The sequence below is a fragment of the Pelodiscus sinensis genome, chromosome 23, assembly GCF_049634645.1.
Source record: "Pelodiscus sinensis isolate JC-2024 chromosome 23, ASM4963464v1, whole genome shotgun sequence".
Classification (NCBI taxonomy): Eukaryota; Metazoa; Chordata; order Testudines; family Trionychidae; genus Pelodiscus; species Pelodiscus sinensis.
This window is the reverse complement of record NC_134733.1, coordinates 26,175,862-26,189,377: the sequence shown is the minus strand read 5'-3', so window position 1 is coordinate 26,189,377 and position 13,516 is coordinate 26,175,862.

The window sequence follows — 13,516 nt, the reverse complement described above, 5'->3', positions numbered from 1 at the left end:
CCCACCGCAGAGACTACACATCCTGTCTCAACCCAGCGGGGGTCCGGCTAGACTGCAGGAGTTTTTCAGGATTCTGGAGATATCTCAGAAAAACTCTTCTGCATCCAGGGTTGCGTTTGTTCTTCCGCTTTTTTAGTGGAAGAACAATCTGGCTCTTTCGGTCACCCCTATATTCCTCTTTCCCCAAGGAATAAGGTGGCTTCCAAAAGAAGGGGTTTTTTTCTGACATTTGGTCCAGTCTAGACAGGCCAAAGGTTGGAAAAACCTCATTCTACAGAAGAATTGGTTTTTTTAAAGAAAAGTAGCAGTATAAGGATTGGGGACAGCAAGTGATGGAGAGGAGGAGAATAGAGAGAGCGGGGCTTCAAGGAAAGGGCAGGGCAGTAAATCTTGGCTTGGTCTGTCATTTAAAAGTGATCTTGGGTGTAAAAAGGTTGGAGACCACTGCTTTAGACCGCCCCCCTCCGCCCCTCTGTATCGGGTCCATTACAACAATACTGAGTCAGTCTGCCATGACGCACCACTGGTCTCCCGTTGCTCTCCCTTGCGCGACTGGCGTACCTGCACAATTCCCCTTAGCTCCTGGGCCCTTAACCCGTGGAGATGCTCACCTGGAATGCCTGCACGTGTCCTGTACAAGGACACGGCAGATGCAGAGCAAGGACAAAGACACAGACAGAAACAGACAGAACGTATTGGCCAATACGAGAGAGCAACAAGAGAGAAACACATGAGAGGCAGCTTGCGTGGGAGGGGAGGGGTTGAATACACTTGGTGGTCAGGGAAGGAGGTGCAGGTTGAGGAGGGGGTGTTGTATGGACTGGGGGGTGGGGGAAGAGGGTTGCAGATTGGGCAGAGTGTGCAGAATGGACTGGGGGTGGGGAAAGGGGTGCAGACTGGGCAGGGGGTGCAGAATGGACTGGGGGTGGGGAAAGGAGTGCAGACTGGACTGGGGGTGGGGAAAGGGTTGCAGATTGGGCAGGGGGTGCAGACTGGACTGGGGGTGGGGAAAGGGTTGCAGATTGGGCAGAGGGTGCAGACTGGACTGGGGGTGGGGAAAGGGTTGCAGATTGGGCAGGGGGTGCAGAATGGACTGGGGGTGGGGAAAGGGGTGCAGATTGGGCAGGGGGTGCAGAATGGACTGGGGGTGGGGAAAGGGGTGCAGGTTGGGGAGGGGGTGCGGAATGGACTGGGGGTGGGGAAAGGGGTGCAGGTTGGGTAGGGGGTGCGGACTGGACTTGGGGTGGGGAAAGGGGTGCAGGTTGGGCAGGGGGTGCGGACTGGACTGGGGGTGGGGAAAGGGGTGCAGGTTGGGCAGGGGGTGCAGACTGGACTGGGGGTGGGGAAAAGGGTGCAGGTTGGGTAGGGGGTGCAGACTGGACTGGGGGGTGGGGAAGGGAGTGCAGGTTGGGCAGGGGGTGCAGAGTGGACTGGGGGTGGGGAAAGGGGTGCAGATTGGACAGGGGGTGCAGAATGGACGGGGGGTGGGGAAGGGGGTGCAGATTGGGCAGGGGGTGCAGAATGGACTGGGGGGTGGGGAAAGGGGTGCAGATTGGGCAGGGGGTGCAGACTGGACTGGGGGTGGGGAAAGGGTTGCAGATTGGGTAGGGGGTGCAGAATGGACTGGGGGTGGGGAAAGGGGTGCAGATTGGGCAGGGGGTGCAGAATGGACGGGGGGTGGGGAAAGGGGTGCAGGTTGGGCTGGGGGTGCGGACTGGACTGGGGGTGGGGAAAGGGGTGCAGGTTGGGCAGGGGGTGCGGACTGGACTGGGGGTGGGGAAAGGGGTGCAGGTTGGGCAGGGGGTGCAGACTCGACTGAGGGTGGGGAAAGGGGTGCAGGTTGGGTAGGGGGTGCAGACTGGACTGGGGGGTGGGGAAGGGAGTGCAGGTTGGGCAGGGGGTGCAGAGTGGACTGGGGGTGGGGAAAGGGGTGCAGATTGGGCAGGGGGTGCAGAATGGACTGGGGGGTGGGGAAAGGGGTGCAGGTTGGGCAGGGGGTGCAGAATGGACTGGGGGGTGGGGAAAGGGGTGCAGGTTGGGCAGGGGGTGCAGAATGGACTGGGGGGTGGGGAAAGGGATGCAGATTGGGCAGGGGGTGCAGAATGGACTGGGGGTGGGGAAAGGGGTGCAGATTGGGCAGGGGGTGCAGAATGGACGGGGGGGTGGGGAAAGAGGTGTAGGTTGGGCTGGGGGTGCGGACTGGATTGGGGGTGGGGAAAGGGGTGCAGGTTGGGCAGGGGGTGCGGACTGGACTGGGGGTGGGGAAAGGGGTGCAGGTTGGGCAGGGGGTGCAGACTGGACTTGGGGTGGGGAAAGGGGTGCAGGTTGGGTAGGGGGTGCAGACTGGACTGGGGGGTGGGGAAGGGAGTGCAGGTTGGGCAGGGGGTGCAGAGTGGACTGGGGGTGGGGAAAGGGGTGCAGATTGGGCAGGGGGTGCAGAATGGACGGGGGGTGGGGAAAGGGGTGCAGATTGGGCAGGGGGTGCAGAATGGACTGGGGGTGGGGAAGGGAGTGCAGATTGGGCAGGGGGTGCAGAATGGACTGGGGGGTGGGGAAAGGGGTGCAGAATGGACTGGGGGTGGGGAAAGGGGTGCAGATTGGGCAGGGGGTGCAGAATGGACTGGGAGTGGGGCAGGGGGTGCAGATTGGGCAGGGGGTGTAGAATGGAATGGGGTGGGGAAAGGGATGCAGAATCGACTGGGGGTGGGAGAAGGGGGTGCAGATTGGGCAGGGGGTGCAGATTGGGCAGGGGTGCAGAATGGACTGGGGGGTGGGGAAAGGGGTGCAGATTGGGCAGCGGGTGCAGAAAGGACTGGGGGTGGGAGAAGGGGGTGCAGATTGGGCAGGGGGTGCAGAATGGACTGGGGGGTGGGGAAAGGGGTGCAGATTGGGCAGGGGGTGCAGAATGGACTGGGGGGTGGGGAAAGGGGTGCAGATTGGGCAGGGGGTGCAGAATGGACGGGGGGTGGGGAAAGGGGTGCAGATTGGGCAGGGGGTGCAGAATGGACTGGGGGGTGGGGAAGGCGGTGCAGATTGGGCAGGGGGTGCAGAATGGACTGGGGGGGTGGGGAAGGGGGTGCAGATTCGGCAGGGGGTGGGGAAGGGGGTGCAGGTCGCCCGGGGGGGGGGGGGCCGTGCAGAGGGCTCGGGCCGACGTGAGCAGGGCCTGAGTAGCGCTGCCGGGACGTCCTGAGATGCAGGTGGGGGCGGGGAGAAGCTGGAACACGCTGGGCGGGGCTATGACGGGGGGCGGGGCGGACTGCGACATGCCCCGGGAGGCCGCACTATGAGAACTACAAGTCCCAGGATGCGTCGCTGACACTTGGAGTGACACGAGCGCAGGACCAACCGCGTCGCTCCCTCGTCAATATCCCATTGTGATGTCACTTCCGCTGCACCCGCCCAACCGAACAGCGCCGGGCCGGGCCTGCCCTGCAATGGCCGATGGGAGCTGCGGACAGGGGCACTCAGTTTCCCACAAGCCACTGCGGCTACTTTCCCTACTCCCCCTCATCCCGCCCCGCCCCATTCCTGGGCGGGGCTCCTGCCTCAGAGACGGGAGCGTCCGCAGCTGATGCCCCGCCCCCACTCGGGGAGGAGACCCCGCGGCAACCCCTCCGCCCCCAAACTCTTCCCCCCCCCCGTGCAGTCTGATCCCACCCCAAACTCCTCCCCCCCGTACAGTCTGATCCCCCCCAAACTCCTCCCCGCTCCGTGCAGTCTGATCCCCCCCCCAACTCCTCCCCGCTCCGTGCAGTCTGATCCCCCCCCAAACTCCTCTCCGCCCCGTGCAGTGTGATCCCCCCCCACCAAACTCCTCTCCGCCCCGTGCAGTCTGCTCCCCCCCCAACAAACTCCTCTCCGCCCCGTGCAGTCTGCTCCCCCCCCACCAAACTCCTCTCCGCCCCGTGCAGTCTGCTCCCCCCCCACCAAACTCCTCCCCGCCCCGTGCAGTCTGCTCCCCCCCCACCAAACTCCTCTCCGCCCCGTGCAGTCTGATCCCCCCCCCACCAAACTCCTCTCCGCCCCGTGCAGTCTGATCCCCCCCCCACCAAACTCCTCTCCGCCCCGTGCAGTCTGCTCCCCCCAACACCAAATTTCCCAGCCGGCTTGTGCGGGGACTGGCAGCGGGACAGGCTGATGCTGCTGTTGCCTTCGAAAGTGCAGCGGGGAGCGTGAGGCGGGTGGGGGGGAGGGGGCGGCTGCCTCTGCTGCGTCCCGTTCACAAGTCCAGAGGGGCCGCGCGAGGATTTTCCGGAGACCCCGAGGAGTTTTCTGCCGCTCACTTCTGTGTCCCAGCTGAGTTCCTGCCAGTCAGTGGCCCCGCCCCCAGATCAGGCCCCGCCCCTGCCATTAATGACGGAGCCTGGGACCCGTCTGTGTGCCCCACAAACCCACGTGTCACTCGCCGGGGAGCCGATAGAACGTGCCCCGCGTTCCATCATTTGCATGCACCGCGCCAGGGCAATGACGTCACTAGCAGTGCGCTGCTGTTCGTAGCTGGCAGTGGCAGCTTCGCACCAAGCCGGGCCACGAGGCAGCGGGCGCAGCGCTGGGGGCGGAGCTACAGGGGAGCGGCCCGGCCGGGCGGGGTGCACACTGGGGCGCCCAAGGGCTGAGATCCGGGCGGGGCAGCGTCACGCTCTGACCTCGCTGCCGCCTCCCGCCGCCACTCCCTTGGGGCCGGGTGGCGCGGACCGGAAGCCGCTGCACTGCCCGGATTTCCTGGGGAACACGCTCCCTGTGACGTCAGGACCTGCCACAGAGGCAGGGCGCCACCCCGGCCAAGCAAGGAGCAGAGCTAGGGTTGCCAGATGGTTTCACCAAAAATACCAGACACGCCTGACATGACATCACAATCTGCATTCCATCGGATTTAGAAAATACCCGACATTTATCAGAGGAGTAGCCGCGTTAGTCTGAATCTGCAAAAGCAGCGAGGAGTCCTGTGGCACAGAAGTCCTTGCCGCTTTCGCGGACATTTATATTTTCTCAATTTGTTTCCCGAAGAAAAAGCTGAAACCCTGGACCATCCAGTTCAAAACCGGACACCTGGCAACCATAAGCAGAGTGGTGCCTTGTCGGAGCGGTTCCAGCCTCCACTCTGCTGTCCTTTCTCTGCCCCACGTACCACGGGCGCTGGTGGCCTACGCTGGCTGCACCGCCGCAGGAAACCTCCAACCCCAGTCGCTGTCCCAGCCAGGCACCCCGTGTCTGAACCCGTCCCGCCTGGCCCCGTGTCTCCTGCCTACCACCCGCTGACCTGGCACCAGCTGAGCGCTCGTACCTGGGCACCTTCCGGTCACGGTTCCCAGTCGGTTGCTGTCAGGCTGTGGACCGAGCAAACGTCACTTCCGGTCCGTGGGATGGGTGTCCACCACGCCACACATGTTGGCATGACGCTACATTGTGAGAGCTCACAGCGCCCACGTGACTGCTGTTTGTTGCCCTGCGAGGGATGCGAGACGCACAGCTCCTGTCTCATGCCAGAATGCACCACGGGAGTTACAATCCCCCCCGCCTGCATCAGTGCATCATGGGAGCCGGAGTGGGGTTCCCATGTGTGAACTGTCAAAACAAGAGGCCCCCTTGAGAGGGCGTGTGTCCGTCTCAGTGTCTGCCAGCTCCCGCTACAGTCGGGTGGGGCCCTGAGCCAGAGTCCCTGTCCCGCCTGGCTCTTCCCTCTGGCCCTCTCAGACTGTCTGGGCCATTGCAGGCTCCAGCTGGGGAGGGGAGGGGTGTTGCTCTCCAGGAGAGGGACCCGAGTATCCATCTGACTGGAACATGTCATGCACACATGCGCCTGCAAAAGCCACACACCGCACCAAATGCTCACATGCAGGAACGCACTGCCATGGCCCCGTCTGACTGTCACCCCCCCCCTCTGCACACTCCTCAGGCCAGGCCTGGAGTCCCCAGCACTACAGGCGTGTGCATGGCCCTGCTTGCTTGGCCCCTAGAGCAAGGGGCAGGTTTGCGTCTGTATCCACACGCTGCTGTTGGAGTCACTGCACTGACACTCTGCCCGGCAATGTTTTCCAGTCGATCTCCATGCTAAGGATGTTGAAGACTAGTCAGCTACAGCCTCTTCCCGACTTACGAACCAGTTACAGACCAAGCAATGGGTCGTAACTCGGTTCATTCGTAAGTCGGACCCCATAGAGTGACATGCGACCGCGCTGCTCGTAAGCACAGATCGCGTTCGTAACGTGGGGTCCACCGTTTATGACAGCTTCACTCATAACTGTGAACAGTCCTAAGTCGACCGTTTGCAACTTGGGGACCGGCTGTATCTGATAAGCATTTGCTTATCGGATAGTAATGTTGACTAGTCAATCCCCCCCCCCCTTCCTGCCTCTATGAAATAGATTCAGCAAAGGGGGGTGGGGGAGGAAGGGGTACTTCCAAATGGCAGAGTCCTCTGGAGTTTCCACTGCATGCCTCTGACGAAGTGGGTCGTTGCCCACGAAAGCCGATGTTCCCGTAAATCATACGGTGCCACAGGACTTCTCTTGTCTTAGGGATGTTAGCTATCGGGTAATTGAATCCTCATGTAACCGCATCGACTGTTAGCAGTTACACAACTATTACACAGTCCCCGAGGGCAGGGGCGGCAGCCAGTGCGCTCCGGCTCCATTCCAGGGAGCCCCCTGGCCACTCTGTGCTGCTGCCTCACTGTGGGGTGGCAGACGGGGTTGATCCACAAGGGAAGCTAGTTTTAAAACCAGCTTCCTATGCAGCCCAGCTGCCTGCAGCCCCACATGGCTGCCTCTGATACAAAGGCAACAGCGCAGGATGGCAGCAGCTCCTGTCCACCAGGTATCCCAACTGCTGGCAGACACAGGCTGCTTGCTGGATCAGCCTCTGCCCGCAGGGAGCTCAGCCCCCACTCCCCCGTGGACAGGAGCTGCTGCCACTTGGGCTCCATGGAATGTGGAGCAGCTTCCCCTGCTCCCCCACCTCTGATACAGGCAGCAGCGTGGGCGGGCAGGCAGGAAGCTCTGCGAAGCCAGCACCAGCTCTGGCCTCCCCCTCTTGCCTCTAGAAGAAGCAGCAAGGGGATTGACAGGTGGGTCCATGAAGCCACCACACACAGTGCTCATGCATATCAGCTCCCGCCTGCCTCCTCCCACCATACTGCTTCCTCTGGAGGTTCGCTGCGACACATTTGGCTGCCTGGACCTTCCACCCCCCCACCTCTGGTTCAGAGTATCACCCTGGCCCCCATACCCACCCTCAACTCCAGGTCCAGGGCAGGGTTTCCTCTAAGACTTTCCATCCAGAAGTGGAGTGGGCCAGGACTTCTGCCCGAAGGCTGGAGCTGCAGCCAGACCCACGTGGCAGCTGCCCCGCCGTTCCCTGGGCTGGCTGCCTGGCAGACGGCTGCCGGAGCCAGAGCCGCGGTACTGCTGCTTCTGGGGCGGGGCTCCCTGCAACCCTGTTCCCCCTCTGCTCTTCCTCCCTCACTGCCCTCCGAGCCCCCTGTCAGCTCCCCCACATGTTGCTGGCTCCCTGGCTCCCACTCCCTGCAAATGCTGGGGGCTGCAGCAGCTTCCCTCTGCCAAAGGCAGGGACTCACAGCCCAGCCCTGGGGGAGAGAAGCCTAGGACAGACCTTGCCCTGCACACAGCCTGCCCCAGGAGTAGCGCTCCCTGGGGGGAGGAGGGGCCAAGTCTCACCTTCTCCTCACCAGGGGGTGGGGCGCTGCCTGGGACAAGGCCCTGGGTCCTAACAAGGTGGGGGGGGAGGGAGAACCACTCTGGTGTCTCTGCGATGGGAGAGACTCTCTGGGAGCAGTGCCACTGGTGGGTGCCCCACCCCCTCCCTACGCTGCCACACCCCAATACCACAGCCCTTAGGGCAGGAAACGCCACGACTCCCTTGGGGCTATGGGGCCGCGGGAGCTGACGGGTAACGCAGTCCGGAAGACGCTACAGCTCCTGTGGTGTGATGGGGGCCGTAGTGACCTGTGGAAAGACTACATCTCCCAGCATGCACTGTTTCCCTTCTCCTCTACCCGCCCAGGGTGGGATTTCTTGTCGGACCCGCTCCCTGTGACCTCAGGGCCTGCCACAGAGGCAGGACACCACCGTGCCCAAGCAAGGAGCAGAGCGGCGCTTTCTCAGAGCGGTTCCAGCCTCCATCGCCACTCGGCCACGGTCTCTGGTGTCCCTCCTCTGCCTCGCTCACCACCGGAGTTGGTGGGCTACGCTGGCTGCGCTGCTGCAGGAAACCCCAACTCCAGAGCCAGCCCTAGCCAGGGGCCCCGAGTCTGAACCTGTCCCGTCCCGTCCTGTGTTTCCCTCCGCCTCCCACTGGCAGACCCGGCCGGCGCCAGCTGAGTGTTGGCCAAAGCCAATCGACTCCGGGCCCTGTTCCTGGGGGACACGATTGGAGCACGTACCTGGGCACCTTCCGGTCACGGTTCCCAGTCGGTTGCTGTCAGGCTGTGGACCGAGCAAACGTCACTTCCGGTCCGTGGGACTGAACGCACGTGGCGCCGGCATGATGCGAGGCCGCTCCTTGTTGCCCCACGTCGGATACAAAAGGAGCAGCTACCGCGTGGCAGTTAGAGCCTCGTGTTGAAACGCGCTGTAGCAGTTCTACTCTTCCCTGCCCCTCTCATCCCAGTTGCATGCTCCAGATGGGAGGGGAGGGGTGTCGCTTTCCAGGAGCTACTGCTGCCAGGGCACCGTCTGACTGGAACACGTCAGACACACGCCCGTGCAACAGCCACGCACCCCGCCAAATGCTCACACGCAGGGACGCGTGTACACACGCACAAACACAAATTAACAGATTAACACGCCTGAGAGCCCACCCGTGCTTGCACGAACACGTACGTGGATACTCATGCCGTCACTCAGACGCGCACACACACGCATCTACACAATGTGCCTGCACGCAGGCAAGCACACGCACATGCAAATGGACACTTGCACACGCACACACCCAGGGACGCACACACTTAGAATCATAGGACTGGAAGGGACCTCGAGAGGTCATCGAGTCCAGCCCCCCGCCCTCAAGGCAGGACCAAGCTCTGTCTACACCATCCCTGACAGATGTCTATCTAACCTGTTCTTAAATCTCTCCAGAGAGGGAGATTCCACCACCTCCCTTGGCAATTTATTCCAATATTTGACCACCCTGACAGTTAGGAATTTTTTCCTAATGTCCAATCTAAACCTCCTCTGCTGCACTTTAAGCCCATTACTCCTTGTCCTGTCCTCAGAAACCAAGAGGAACAAATTTTCTCCTTCCTCCTTGTGACACCCTTTTAGATATTTGAAAACCGCTATCATGTCCCCCCTTAATCTTCTTTTTTCCAAACTAAACAAGCCCAGTTCATGAAGCCTGGCTTCATAGGTCATGTTCTCTAGACATTTAATCATTCTTGTCGCTCTTCTCTGTACCCTTTCCAATTTCTCCACATCTTTCTTGAAATGTGGCGCCCAGAACTGGACACAGTACTCCAGCTGAGGCCTAACTAGTGCAGAGTAAAGTGGCAGAATGACTTCACGAGTTTTGCTTACAACACACCTGTTGATACAACCTAGAATCATATTTGCTTTTTTTGCAACAGCATCACACTGTTGACTCATATTCAACTTGTGGTCCACTATGACCCCTAGATCCCTTTCCGCCATGCTCCTTCCTAGACAGTCGCTTCCCATCTTGTATGTATGGAACTGATTGTTCCTTCCTAAGTGGAGCACTTTGCATTTCTCTTTATTAAACCTCATCCTGTTTACCTCTGACCATTTCTCTAACTTGCTAAGGTCATTTTGAATTATGTCCCTATCCTCCAAAGAAGTTGCAACCCCACCCAGTTTGGTATTATCTGCAAACTTAATAAGCGTACTCTCTATCCCAATATCTACATCATTGATGAAGATATTGAACAGTACGAGTCCCAAAACAGACCCTTGAGGAACTCCACTTGTTATCCCTTTCCAGCAGGATTTAGAACCGTTAACAACAACTCTCTGACTACGGTTATCCAGCCAATTATGCACCCACCTTATCGTGGCCCTATCTAAGTTATATTTGCCTAGTTTATCAATAAGAATATCATGCGAGACCGTATCAAATGCCTTACTAAAGTCTAGGTATATGACATCCACCGCTTCTCCCTTATCCACAAGGCTCGTTATCCTATCAAAGAAAGTTATCAGATTAGTTTGGCATGACTTGTTCTTCACAAACCCATGCTGGCTATTCCCTATCACTTTATTACCTTCCAAGTGTTTGCATATGATTTCCTTAATTACCTGCTCCATTATCTTCCCTGGGATAGACGTTAAACTGACCGGTCTGTAGTTTCCTGGGTTGTTCTTATTCCCCTTATGTTCTGTTTTTTTCCATGTGGCCCCCTAGAAGTAAGGCATGGCCCCCTGAGGAGCCATATGGCCCATGCTGAGAACCAGTGGTCTAGACAATGCTTGGTCCTGCCATGAGGCAGGGGACCAGACTCGATCACCTCTTCAGATCCCTTCCACTTCCAGTGTTCTATGATTCTATGAGAAGAGCACACTGAATCTATATCCAAAACAGTCACTCTGCATTGATTCCTCTGCTCGCTCTTCTCGTTTTCTTTCCGTCCCAGGTGGCAGATCAGCAGGACAGTCGACTTCTTATCCCTTGCTACTCAACCCAGCAAAGAGGGAAAAACAAGCAACTTAGTGTCGCAGTCCAGAAGGACGCGTCATCAGTTCTTCTCCCATAAAAAGCAACGCAGCTTCCCACCACCGGCCACCCCCTCCAACTGCCACTGCAGGAATGCAATGAGAAAGGAGTCTGTTGAACCTATATCCAAAACAGTTTTTCTGTTCAGCTGACTACTGTTCCGTCCCCAGTCCTTATGGCACCAAGCTACGTGCCCAAGCAGGAAGGTCGCAGCCTGACAAAAAACTATTAGCCAGTATGACTGAGGATTTCAAAAGCACACATCTCTTGCTCGCACAGAGCGGCAGGAAGGCCAAACGATGAGGACCCTTCATGTATCCCAAGAACCATGTCCAGGCTGCACAAGTCCATCTCTGCCAGTTTCTTCTCTGATCACGGCCCCTGCGTTGATTCCTCTGCAAGGGCAGCAGTAAAAGCCCAGCCTCAGTTCTCACTACACTAAGCTCTCTTGCTGTGGGAATTCTTCCCTTGATCCCTTCCCCCATCTCTCATCCATATCGTGCCCACTGCAAGAACAATGACTGACCCAGGCATGACACAGCTGCACTCTCGCTTCCTCTACTACCTTGCATAATTCCCATTGGCTCCTGAGTCCTTAACCTCACCTAGAATGCCTGAAAGCTTCCTGTAGAAACATACAGCAGGAGAGGATTAAGTATAAATTAAGGCTTGTGGTTTAAAGTAAAAGGTTCGGAAATGTGGCTAGTCCCAGGGAGGCGCAGAAACAGGCAAACTATTACTAAATATCTTTTAAACTTTTATTAAAGGGCTTCTACGTATAAATTATGATTTTATCAATTTCTTAATTATTTGGTGCCTACGTAAGTATTAGAATAACCAACAAGCAAAATGCAATACAGTAAAGAAAATTCCCTGATCTTTTTCTAAATCCCAATAGTTGTTAACAAGGGACCAGGGATTATCAACAGTTACATTTACATCAATCTTACTCATAAGTCTAATTATTTATCTAAAATACTTAACAATACTACTTAACAATACCTCTAAAGATTTCAGATAACAATACTTACATTTAACAGACACACAAACTACAACAATAACAACAACATATTTGGTATTCGTTATGTTTGGTATACGTTACGCTCTACAGGAACTCGTTTGGTTCGGTGAGCGGGAGGTGGCCCTCAGGTGATCAGTCCTCGGACCTGGCTCATATTCTGCCTTCCAATGTTTATTCGGGATTCCTCAATTTGATACAGGAGGGGAAGCTGTTTTATAGAGAAAGCTTTTGCGCGCTTTTTGTGATAGGCTAGCAGACCCTGTCTGTTAAGTGACAGGAGTAAGGGGGTGAGATGGTTTCCTGTTTCCCTTTACAGAAACCATGCTGACTTGTGTCCAACAAATTATGTTCTTCTACGTGCCTGACAATTTTATTCTTTACTATTGTTTTGACTAATTTGCCTGGTACTGAAGTTAGACTTACCGGTCTGTAATTGTCAGGATGGCCTCTAGACCCCTTTTTAAATATTGGTGTCACGTTGGCTACCTTCCAGTCATTAGGTACAGAAGCTGATTTAAAGGATAGGTTACAAACCACAGATAATAGCTCAGCAATTTTCCATTTGAGTTCTTTTAGAACCCTTGGATGAATGCCATCCGGTCCCGGAGATTTGTTAATATTACGTTTTTCTATTTGTTCCAAAACCTCCTCTAATGACACTTTAATCCAGGACAGCTCCTCAGATTCATCACTCACAAAGGATGGTGCAGATTTGGGAATCTCCCTAATGTCCTCAGCCATGAAGACTGAAGCAAATAAATCATTTAGTTTCTCCACAATGGCTTTATTGTCCTTGATTGCTCCTTTTATCTCTTGATAGTCTAGGGGACCCACTGTTTTTTTTAGCAGGCTTCCTGCTTTAATGTACTTAAACATTTTGCTACTTCTTTTTGAGTTTTTGGCTAGCTATTCCTCAAAATCTTTTTGCGCTTTTCTTATTACATTTTTACACTTGATTTGACAGCGTTTATGTTCCTTTCTATTTATCTCACTAGGATTGGACTTCCGCTTCTTAACAGATGCCTTTTTGTCCCTCACCACTTCTTTTATACGGTGACTCTTTTTCAGGTCTCTTGCTATGTTTTTTAATTTGGGGCATACATTTAAGTTGTGCCTCTATTATGGTGTGTGACGGGCTGACACTGGTCAGGGCGGCCGGAGCCTCTGCCGGCAGCCCCCTGCCGGCCAGGCTCGGGTTCCCTAGCCTTCCCCCAACGCAAGCCGGAGGAGGCGGGGGACGGAGGCACTACCCCCGCGCCTGCGCCGGCTGCGCAAACACAGCCCGTTCCCCGCAGCCCCAGACAGCGGGGGCGGGGCGGAGCAACGCAGCCGTGCGGCCGCGCCACACGCCGGGACGTGCCCGGAAGGGGCGGGCCCCCGGGTGGCGGCCGGTGCGCCGGGCCAATTCAAAAGGGCCCGCCGCCGACGGGGCAGGGCGCAGGCTCCTCGCGGCGGCAGAGGAGCAGCCACTGCCACAGGACAGAGCCTGAGCACCACACCGCACGGCTGTCGGCCCGGCGCTGGGCCTGAGGCCTCCGGGACAGCCACTGCCCCTGGCGATCGCTCAGCCCCCTGGCAGACGGTGGACGAACCCCACCGTGCTGGACCAGGAGGGAGCGGGACAGCCAGAGGCGAGCCGGGATCCGAGAACCCTCACAGGAGACCTCACCCGGGCACGGGACGCCGCAGGCCGCCGAACCAGGGTAGGTTCAGGGACGCCGGGTGCGACTGGCAGGAGCCACCCGGAGGGAGGAAGGAGCCCGGGGCAGGGCGCTTTTGGCGACCATGGGTGGACGAGTTTCGGAG